Source organism: Bison bison, unplaced genomic scaffold (genome assembly GCF_000754665.1).
Source record: "Bison bison bison isolate TAMUID 2011002044 unplaced genomic scaffold, Bison_UMD1.0 scf7180017864498, whole genome shotgun sequence".
Taxonomy (NCBI): Eukaryota; Metazoa; Chordata; class Mammalia; order Artiodactyla; family Bovidae; genus Bison; species Bison bison.
In genome coordinates this window covers 10,606,041-10,618,370 of record NW_011495057.1, presented here as the reverse complement: position 1 = coordinate 10,618,370, position 12,330 = coordinate 10,606,041, and positions in this window count along the sequence as shown.

Genomic DNA, 12,330 nt, shown 5'->3' with positions numbered 1-12,330 from the left:
CTTCCCAGCCCCAGGGATTGCACCCAGGTCTGCTGCATCTCTTGAATTGGTGGGCAGATTCTTTACGGCTAGTGCCACCTGGGAAGCTCATTATAAACTTCAGTCACCATGTTTTACATTAGGTCTTCAGACTTTATTTATCTTATGGCTGGAAGCTTGTACCCTTTAACCAAACCCTTTCTATTTCTTCCACCCCTCCAGCTCCTGGCAGCCACTTTTCTACTCTCTGTTTCTAAGTTCAACTTTTTTATACTCTACACATGGGTGAGATCATACGTTTGTCTTTCTCTGTCTGGCTTATCTTCCTTAACATAATGCCTGCAAGGTTTATCCATGTTGTTATAAATGGCATTTTTTCTCTTCTTTTTCATGGCTGGATTATATTTCATTGTATGTATACATACCACACCGTATTTATCCATCCATTCATAGACAGATATTGAGTTGTTTCCATATCTTGGCTGTTGTGAATAATGCTGCAATGAACATGGGAGTATACTTATCTCTTCAAGATCCTTTTTCCGTGTCCTTTGGATATATACTGAGAAGTGGGGTTGCTGGACTTTATGCTAGTTCTATTTTTAATTTTTTGAGGAACCTCCATACTGTTTTCAATAGTTGCTGTACCAATTTACATTCCATCAGCAGCACACAAAGTGTGCTTTTGCATTATGGTACTGAGTTATGGTGCTTTCCTTTTCTTTACATCCTGGCCAGCACTAATTATCTCCTGTCTTCCTTATGGGGCTTCTCGGGTGGCTCAGTGGTAAAGAATCCACCTGCCAAGGCAAGAGATGCAGGAGACATGGGTTTGATCCCTGGGAAGATCCCCTGGAGAAGGAAATGACAACACACTCCAGTATTCTCACCTGAAAATTCCATGGACAGAAGAGCCTGACAGGCTACAGTCCACGGGGTCTCAAAGAGTCAAACATCACTGAATGACTGAGCACGCACCCACATCTTCTTTATGATGGCCATTCTGTCAGGCATGAGGCAATATCTTGCTGTGGTTACCATTTATGAACTGTAACCTAAATATGGGGACCTATGTTCATGTCTGATCTATCTCCTCGTGTTAGTTCATCACCTGCTAATTGATTCCATCATTTGTTGTAGCAGCACACCCTCCAAGTCTCATGCTCTTGGCTGCTTTGGCTTGCTTGCCTTCTGAACCACCACTGACCTGGAAATCATTAATAAGTTTTGAGTTTGAACAGCACAAGGAGATAGAGGGAAACTGAAACCACAGGGAGCATCTTGCATCTGATTGTGGAATCACCCATAAACTTGCAGAGATGGAGATGATTTTTAACATAAAAAGAGGGGAAAATTCTGGCAGATACCTAAAGAGCAAATGTAAATAATATGAATTAAAAGAAAGAGAGTCCCAGGAGAAGATGCTAACAGCGTTTCTGGTGAGAGAAGAGCAAGGCCGAGTAGGAAGGAGGAAATGAAGCGAGTGGAGGTACATTCTTGCTCAAGTTTGTACAGAGCAAATGGCAATGCCAAATAAAAGAACTCCAGTGTTTCTTGCCTAAGAGGCAACTTGTGATGAAAGAGGGTTATAAGGATAAACACAAACTCCCAAAGATAAGAGGGCCTGCCTTTCCGTGTTTATTTGAGTTTGTGAAAGCTCTTTTAGAAAGATGGTTACACGGGGTCCAACAGGAGAGAAGAATTAAGGTCAAGGGTCACCATGTTCCTGGAGTCCTAAGTGGTTGCTGTAGCAACTGTGCTTTCTAGAGGGAGTATTAGCAGCCATAGGAGCCAGTGCCAGAAAACAAAGGTGCATTAGTGAAACATTTCCACCATAAATATATGTCCTGTCTTAGCCATGTACTGTTTTTCTTCACATTCTGAGCATGGGGCTGATGCCTAGATGTTTGTTGTTCAGTCACTAAATCATGCCCGACCCTTCGCGACCTCATGGACTGCAGCATATCCGGCTTCCCTGTCCTTCCCTATCTCCTGGAGTTTGCTCAAACTCATGTCCATTGAGTCAGTGATGCCATGCAACCATCTCGTCCTCTGTCGCTTACTTCTCCTCTTGCCCCCAGCTTTCCCAGCATCGGGCCTTTTCCAATGAGTCAGCTCTTCACCTAGATGTTTAGTTGAGGTAGAAAAGACCAGTTTGATGACCCTATTCCTCCTTTTACTACAGACATATGTGATAGTTAATGAACAAGTCGGGACTGCTCTCTGTTTACGATTCTTCTACCCTCTCCCTTCTAATGGACAAGCTTATTTATTAATTTTTTAAAAATCACAAATTCTTTCTTCATTTGTTTTCTGAGGGTGCCTGGCAACTGCATTTCAGTGATCTGTTGACCTGAAATGCCCACTAATATTCTTGTGAGTAAGCTGATTAGCTAGAGAGTTGGTTGGCCAGGTATTTGGACTGGATCTCACAGGGGAAGGGAGCTGGAAGGGAATGACATGAGGCCCTGGATCGCTGCAGGCTAAAGAATTCAATTTTGTCAGCTCCCCTTGAGGTGACTAAACCCTGAGGATTTCATTAATGGTAAGAAAATTATAACAGACTCATTTTAAAACCATAATACCAATTTAATTAATAGTCAGATGGTTGCTGAGTAAACAAGGAATTAGAACAAAGGGACTTGACTAACTTTTTTAAGCCTAGAAAATTTCCTTACTTCAGGGCAGAGGACACTTTTCTTGTGCTTGGAATGCTTCTGTCTTGTCTACTCTGTCTTTCCTCTGGAAATTTCTGAATAAACACAGAAAAAGTCTTTTCCTTTGTCTTTCCTTTTTTTCATTGCCCATTAAGGCAGCCATATCAATGGGATCATACAGTATGTAGCCTTTTGATTCTGGCTTATTTCTATTCATAAATGCTTTGGATATTCACCCATGTTGTTACATGTTTCATTAATTTCCCTGTTAATTTATAAGTAGTGGCCATTTGAATGGATATACTACAGTGTATTTGTCCACTCAGCACTTATTGGATACTTCATTTTCCAGTTTTTGATGATGATCTTGTACTTTTTACATGTAAAAAGCAATGTTCTTAAACAGATGGAGAACACATCTGAGAACTGTGGGTACTATATATAGGCTGAAATGAATCACCTGAAAGACTCAGAACTTGTGATGTGAGAAATGCATGATAAAATCAGCCTGTAATGGAAAAAAGACGAGCCATTCCAAGTCATCTTAATAGAGATTCTTAACCTGGGGTCTGCAAACTGTTAGTGTCTGTGGGTAAAATTCAGAAAACTTGTGATGTGTGCGTGCAATGTCATTTCAATCGTGTCCAACTCTTTGGGACCCTATGGACTGTAGACCACCAGGCTACTCTGTCCATGGGATTCTCCAGGCAAGACTACTAGAGTGGGTTGCCATTTCCTTCTCCAGGGGATCTTCCCAACCCAGGGATTGAACCCAGGTTTCTTACATTGCAGGCGGATTCTTTACCATCTGAGCCGCCAGGGAAGCCTTATAAATGTAGACAATAAACCAAAATAGTTATTAGCAGTATCTGTGAATTTGCCACAAATAGAAACCACGGATATTTTCATAATCATCTAGTTGGTGGATATATTTTAAAATGGTCTTTATTCTCATTACTTTGCCAACAAAGGTCTGTCTAGTCAAGGCTATGGTTTTTCCAGTAGTCATGTATGGTTGTGAGAGTTGGACCATAAGGAAAGCTGAGTGCTGAAGAACTGATGCTTTTGAACTGTGGTGTTGGAGAAGGACTGCAAGGAGATCTAACCAGTCCATCCTAAAAGAAATCAGTCCTGAATATTCATTGGAAGGACTGATGTTACAGCTGAAACTCCAAAACTTTGGCCACCTGATGTGAAGAACTGACTCATTTGAAAAGATCCTGATGCTGAGAAAGATTGAAGGCAGGAGGAGAAGGGGATGACAGAGGATGAGATGGTTGGATGGCATCACCAACTCAATGGACATGAGTTTGAGTAAGCTCCAGGAGATGGTGATGGACAGGGAGGCCTGGTGTGCTGCAGTTCATGGGGTCTCAAAGAGTCAGACACGACTGAGTGACGGAACTGACTGATACTCATCACTACTTTGAAGTTATGGTAGTTATTAGATCCAATGCTAGATTTTGTAGTTAATAACAATACATATATATCACAATTTAAAAAATATTTTAAAGTGTCATTTTAATGTCATTGATTTCCTTTGTAATCCTCTATATTTAATTTTATGAACAATGAGATTAAAAATCTGGGGAAAGAGATAGGATGGACCTGAGGCCAGCATGGCATGGCTGTACTCTAATGGAATCTACTAGCATATGTAAAGTAAGAAAATGGGAGTTATCCTTAAGATTGGTTAGCAGTGGAAGGAAATAAAGAGGAAATTGGATGTTGGTTGTTGGACTGAAGATTTATAGTTTTATGAACAGGATTTCCCCTGGATTAGGAAAGGGTGTCATAAAGAATTCCCTGAAATGTAGAGAAATTATCTGTCGTTCTGGCCTGTGTGGCACTGTTTCTCATGGGATGACACTACATCGAATTCTTATTGATACTTCAGTATTTGTGAGCTTGGTTGTAAGAGTACATCTCTGAGATTTCAGATGAAACAGTGGTTCTGAGACTGCACAGTTGACTTTGAACGTTGATCAGCCCATGTGATTTGGCAAATTCACCCAGCAAATGGCTCCTAGGGAAAGGCCAGCTGGGCTGCATCAGGAGACACTCCCTGATCTCAGCAAAAGCCCCTCTTACAAGGTCAATACCAGTAGGTGAGCTGGTGTGGTTTCACTGGTTTTGAAGAAAGGAGTGGATGCAACAGATAGTGCTGAGCAGATGGAGGCCAGAGAGACAGGTTGTCAAGAGCGGAGTGGTAGATGATTCTCCACTATTTAGACCCAAGCAGAGGAAAGAGGGGCCCTCTAACAGAAAGACAGAAGGCAGTGAATCAGAACAACAGCCAAGTAAGCTGAAGTTCTCATTTCTGGAAAGGGCAGTCATCTGAATACTTAAAGGCAGAGGCCAGGGAGACCATGCAAGTTTAATGTCCCCAAAACAACCATACTTTCCCAAAACATGGTCCTTAGACTTCCTTGGAGATCCAGTGGTTAAGACTCCACCCTTCCACTGCAGGGGGCACGGGTTCAATCTCTGGTCCAGGAACTAAGATCCTGCATGCATCGGGGGGTGTGGCAAAAAAAAAACTCCACAAAACACAAGGTTCTTAGTGTCCTAGAGGAGAACATTCTGGACCATTGGACCAAGAGAATGTAACAGTGTAGGGATTCTTAGGTCGATCTACATCATCACTTAAAGATGCAAAAGTAAGATTGATTTGTCCAGTTGACATGACCTTGAGACCCGCTGTGGGAAAAAAAAGGGGGCGGGGCAGTTAACCTACAAACCAGCTTGCTCTTCTCTGTCCCCGTGAGCACAGACTCCCTCTCCTCTCCCTTTTCAGCTTTTCTGTTCACTTGTTCTCACTGCCACTTCATCACTCCCCTGCCCATTCCTTCCACTGAATTCTGGGAGACTTCGGTCCTCCTGTGCCCATACTGCCCTGTTTCCTTAGCTGGTGTCCCCATTGCTCTGTCTACCTCTTCATTGTAACTGAAATCTGGTTTCTCCCCAACACTGCATTTCTTTTGAGCTTTCTTTCATGGCACCAACTTCCCCATCTGACCAAGAAACCCTAGAGTCCTCATTACTCCTATGAGGGATTTGCCTGCCTGTGTCCCACAGTCAGACTTCACTTTCTCTCACCAGGCACCCTATATGCCTCTTATCCTTAATCTTCTGCCATTTCCCCATCCAGGTATCCCCCCACCATCTGACTGGAGGAAGATGGCAATGTGCTAAGCTTGCTTAAGGAAAAGTGACAGAATTACCTTGATCATGCCCTCAAAAAATTCATTTAATTCTGTGTAACCCTCATTTCAGCTTGCGTATTCTTATACCCATACCCGTGCTTCATTGATTCCTTGTTGCCCTTCCTATATATTCTTAGATTTGGGTTAAACACTCAACCTTCGCTTCTTTTGTGAACTATTCTGTGACCCTTCTGCTTCCATTCCCCCATTCAGAAGACAGCTCATTATTTTTTTGTTTTAAATTACTCTCCTAGTTTTCCTCTTTCTAGACTGATGTTCCCACTTTGACCTTGATCTTGATTTCTCTTAAGATCATCCATGACCTACTCTTCATTGTACTTCACCCTTCTCCCCACCTCTTTCCTTCCTTTGTGCCTGAAAACTAACTCATGTCAGCCTAGGTGATACCTCCCTCCCATCCTTCCATTCCCACCACCACTAAAGGGTACTCACTTCTCCCTTCTCATCATGCATGGTGGGGATGACAGTCTAGTTTCCCTGCCACTTCCCTCTTCCAAGATTGCCTTTTACTGCAAGGGTTCTTGTCTTCACAAAACCCAGAGGTACCCTATCAGCTGTGTCTATCTTGATCCTTTACTCCACAGCTGCTCTATCACCTCTTTGTAGAAACATCCAACTTGGTTCTTTCTGGCCTGACTCGTTGGTCCCCTAATTGCTCGTCTATCTGAGTATCCCAATCATGTCTCCAACAACATGTCTAAATGTGAACTTCACAATCCCCATTGCCTCCCACCTTCTTCCTGCCCCCATCACTCTTTCTCCAAGTGGCATTACTATGCTCTCTGTTGGTCAGGATTACACCTCTGGAGTTACATTTGAATTCTCCCCCTCTTTGGCACCAAAATTTAAAAGTAACAGCATTTCTGTGTCCAAAATATTTCCTCCACTTCTCACTTTCTGTTTCCACAGCTGCCAACTGAATTTCAACCTTCATTGCTAATCACATAGCCTTCTCTAAGTATGTCTAATTGGTCTCCTTCCTGCTAATCTATTTTCCATATAATCTTTTCTATAAGCTACTGCCAAGTTAATCTTCTTAATGCATACCTCTGATTACATCACATCTCTCTTCAAAAGCTTGCTCTCACTCCCCATGATCAGCTAAGTTAAGTCGAATGTCCTTTGCCTGACATTCAGGAATGGCCAAGATTTGGTTCTATTCCATTGACTCCATTGTCTGTGATGGTCCTCCAGCACTAGCTGGACCTTGGACAGATCCTGTGACATGCTGCCCCTGGGTCCTCACCCCTTCCTTATCCTGCTGCCTGCCCAAAGGAGCAAACAGAGCTGCCCAGAGGCTTCTAGCATTTGAAAGGCAACCCACTAGGGAGGGGTGAGACTTGAGGCCGAGGTTTCAGAGAGGAGGTGGTTTCAGAAACCCAGAGAAGTAATGACGAAGGCAATGATGAAAAGTCCAGATGAAACGCGGGGTGTGTGTGTGTGTGTGTGTGTGTGTTTGCGCATGCGTTCAGTCATGTCCTCCTCTTTGTGACCCCATGGACTGTAGCCTGCCCAGCTCCTCTGTCCATGGAATTTTCCAGGCAGAATACTGGAGTGGGTTGCCATTTCCTTCTCCAGGGCATCTTCTTGACCCACAGATCTAACCCCTGTCTCCTGCTTGCCAGACAGATTCTTTACCACTGTGCCACCTGCAAAGCCTTGAGAAGCAATGATGGAGGTAGAAATAAGAGATCCTGGTGACATCAGGAACAGAAAATGAGTGAGAGGGAAGAACCAAGCTCCGCTTGAGTATTTTACCTTGGAAGCTAAAATTAGATGTTTCGATGATAAAATCATTGGCTTATATAGTTAGAAATATGAAAGAAAGTGAACCTAGCTTTGGACATGAAGGGTTGATATCCAGGCACCCAAGTGCAGATAACAGTTGGAAATGATAGCATGGGAGACGGAGCTTGGGAGAAATCATGCTGGAGATGGAGATTCAGGGTCATGAGCCTGTAGGATGGATCCAGCACTTGGAAGTCACCAATAGATATTAGCAGTAAGAAGTGTAAAGACAGAACCCTGGGGTAAAGTAACATTTAGTCAATGGTAAGACCAAGAGAAGCCTGAAACCTAGGTTTTTCCTAGGCAGAAGTTACCTCTTTCCTTTAATACATTTTATACATCCCTTAAGGGCTTTGCAGGTGGCGCTAGTGGTAAAGAACCCACCTGTCAATGTAGGAAACATAAGAGACATGGGTTCTATCCCTGGGTTGGGAAGATCCCCTGGAGGAGGGCATAGCAACCCACTCCAGTATTCTTGCCTGGAGAATCCCCATGGATAGAGGTGCCTGGTGGACTATAGTCCATGGGATCACAAAGAGTCAGACACTACTTGAAGCAACTGAGCCTATACCATACATCCCTGAAACATTTATGCTGTTCATCGGAGCTGTGTGTACTCACAGTTTCTTTTTCCTTGAGTGTTCGTGCCTTGAGAACAGAGGCAATGCCTTCTGATATTTTGGGTCCTAGTCTCTAGTTAGTGCAGGACGTGGCATACAGGAAACACCCCCAAAATGCTGACCAAATAATTTAATAAATGAAAGAAGAGTCACCTCCAGGTGCAGCTAGGTTTTGCTTGCTCTCTCAATGGACCAACATTTACATTGCCCTCCACATCCAACTTTTGGCATTTCTGATGGCAGATCAACAATCTAACTGCCATTTTCCTATGTTCTTACTTAAAAAAGCGTTTGTATTGAAATATACTTGCTTTACAATATTATATAAGTTACAGGTATATAGTATAGTGGTTCACAACTCTTCTTAAAGGCTAGACTATGTTTATAGTTGTTATAAAATACTGGCTATATCCCCCATATTGTATAATATATCCTTATAGCTTATTTTATACCTGATAGTTTGTACATCTTAACCCCATTCCCCTGTATTGCCCCTCCTCCTTCCCTCTCCCCACTGGTAACCACTAATCTGTTCTCTACATCTGTGAGTCTGCTTCTTTTTTTGTTATATCCTCCAGTTTGTTGTGTTTTTTGAATCCAAATATAAGTGATAGAAAGAAAGAAAAGAAAGTGAAGTCATTCAGTTGTGTCCGACTCTTTGCAACCCCTTGGACTGTGTAGCCCACCAGGCTCCTCCGTCCATGGAATTTTCCGGGCAAGAGTATTGGAGTGGGTTGCCATTTCTTTCTCCAGGGGATCTTCCCGACCTAGGGATTGAACCCGGGTCTCCCACATTGCAGGCAGACGCTTTACCATCTGAGCCACCAGGGAACGTGATATCATGCAGTAATTGTCTTTCTCTGTCTGACTTATTTCACTTAGCATAATATCCTCCAAGTCGATCCATGTTAGTACGGAGTAAAATGTCATTCTTTTCTAAGGCTGAGTGGTACTCCATTGTACATGTGTATCACATCTTTATCTGTTCATCTGTTGATGGGTGCTTAGATTGCTCCCATATCTTTGCAACTATAAACAATGCTGCTGTGAACATTGGAGAGCATGTATTGTTTTGAGTGTTATTTTTTTGATAAGTACCCAGGAGTGTAATTGCAGAAGTTGGTGATGGACAGGGAGGCCTGGCATGCTGTGGTTCATGGGGTTGCAAAGAGTCAGACATGACTGAGTGACTGAACTGAACTGAATGCTAGTTCTTTTTTCAATTTTTTGAAAAACCTCCATACAGTTTTCCACAGTGGCTGTGTCAACATTGTTCTATGTTCTTGACTGTACATGCCAGACAGAGCCACACCGAGCGTGAGCGCCAAAGGTCCTCATTTCAGCCGTCAACCAGTACCTTTGTTTTCCTGCTCACTCACCTGCTGCTCACCTGCTATCTTCACCCTGGTTAATCTTCTATGTGCCTCAATCTGTCTTCTGCATTTGTCTGAGGTTTGGTTTCTTCATTCATTGATTTCACACTCAGTTTCAAAACTCCTTGACTGTCGTTCAGCAGGAGGGGTGGAAGACTTTTCCTCTGACATTTCATTGCCTCCAAAATGTGCCTTCTAGATGACAATTCCACCTAACTTACTTAGCTCAGAACAGATTTAGAAACTGGAACAAACTGCTTTATTCTGAGTTTGGGGATAAATCTATTGCATTTATCTTTGGATCCAAGGAGCAATTTCTCCTTCCGTATCGTACCTCCTAGAACAGTGGTTCTTCAAGTGTTGGCTCTGGATGAATAGTATCAGCATTCCCCGGGAACTTACTAAGAAGTGTAAATTCTAGAGTCCCACTCTGAAAATGTGGAATCTGAAACTCTGGGAGTGGGGCCCCACACTCTGCACTTTAACCAGGCTTCCAGGGGATTCTAACATGCTGCTGCCGGTGCTACTGCTAAGTCACTTCAGTCGTTTCCAACTGCGTGACCCCATAGACGGCAGCCCACCAGGCTCCCCGGTCCCTGGGATTCTCCAGGCAAGAACACTGGAGTGGGTTGCTATTTCCTATGCTAGAAAGTCTGAAAACCATTGTTTTAGATGCAACACACATTCAGGAGTGAGGTTGGGCAGTGGAGTCCAGAGTCTGGTTTCCTTAACAGCTCTGCCACCTCCTAGCTAGGTCACCTTGGCCAAGTTACTTACTTACCTTGTTACTTATCAAGCTACTTACCAAGTTACTTATCTTACCTCTGGATCTTAGTTTTCTTTTTAATAAGATTCACATTTCTGAGTCAGTGATTACAAATTTGAGTCATAGAATTCTTGGGCTCTGTGAACACCTATGAAGACAATATAAATCTCCATGGGTTCAAGTAATCAGATCTTCAGGGCTGGCCAGACACATTAAAAGGGCTAGGCTGGTAGTGGCCAGGTATATGGCTGTCTTTAGAGCCCTTCAGTCTTGCTCAGGAACAAATCCATTTGGCCAGGTGTCTATGAGGCAAATTAGAACCTCCTGACCTCTGTGTCAAAGTCCTGTTTTGAGAGCAGCTAAATAGATGATCTATGTCAAGTTGTTGTTATTGAATCAGTGTCTTTAACCTGTAAAGGAAGAACTATTTACAGATATTAGTAGCTTAGGAGGGCTGATGCATGAATAATGATCAACCCAGATTTCAACAGGCAAAGAGTTGCCTATTGTAAAGCCTAGAAATTGGCTCAGGACTGCTGGGTGTCTGTTACTTATGAATTCAGTGGAAGAGCTTGTTCATTGTATTCTCCACTTCAAGAGTTTAAACTACAAGGTCACTCTGAGAATGACTGCTGATTCTTCTCGAGAAGTAAACCATGTCATTAGCTGCCTGTAGAGTCAATACAACTCTCCTGGAACACACTTAGCTTCTGTTCTTTTAATGCATATTCATGCCAACACTGTAATTCTTCAGTTGGGACAAATGTTCACATAAAAGACAAAATCAGTTTATCCATAGCTTTATTTGAGTCATGTTTAACCCCACTTGGCCTTCTCCCCACTGCTTAGTTCTGAGACCTGCTCTACAGTCATCATGAAGACAAGGGCTATTGCTGACTGATTTGGACAGAGCCGTGTTCCTAGCAGCATAGTGGCAGTCAGCTCACAGCATTCACAGTCTCTTATCTCCATCCTTGAGAGTGCTGGGGGGTTCAAGACAGCTCCTGAAGCAGGTAAGCTGCCCCATCTTGCACCATGCCCATCCTCTGGGTCCTCAGACGTGGTCTCCATCTAGAGACCTCAAGGGCCATTGAAATGATACTCACACTTAGAACCCCAAATTGGTGACTCAGGGTTCATTTTTTAAAGAAGGTCACAAATATGAATAACTGGGACATGTCTGCTCATATTTGGTTGTTGTTGTTCAGTTGCTAAGTGTGTCCAACCTTGGCAACCCCATGGACTGCAGCACGCCAGGCTTCCCTGTCCTTCACTGTCTCCCAGAGTTTGCTCATGTTTGATTATTTATTTACTTATTTGGCTGCATCAGGTCTTAGCTGTGGCACATAGGATCTTTTGTTGTGACTCACAGACTCTCCAGTGGTGGTGCCTGGGCTCAGTAGTTGCAGTACTTGGGCTTAGTTGCTCCATGACATGTGGGATCTTAGTTCCCTGACCAGGGATTGAACCCGTGTCCCCTGCACTGGAAGGTGGATTCTTAACCACTGGACCACCAGGGAAGTCGCTCATATATGGTTTTTGGAATCTCTGTTAGCAGGGCTAGTTGAGGGCATATTGATTAAAAACCTTGGCTGGGGCTTATGTGTGAAGGAGGCAGTTTGAATTTTTGATGCCACCATTTTTAAGAAGCCGTCCAAGCATCTCCCCACTGTATTATACTGAGGCCGTCTCCAAATCTGTCCATGTCCACCCTTGCTATGTGAGCTGCTCGGCAAAGAAATACTATTTTATTTGACAGGCAATGTAGTACAGTAGAAAATGCACGCACTTTGGGGTCAGAAAGTGTTGGTTTGAGTTTGACTTTCCTGCATCCTAGGTGCTTTACCTGGGTTTTCTTACACAACCCATGAGGTTTAATGTACTTGACTAAACAGGGGTAAGAATAGCATCCTCTACCTG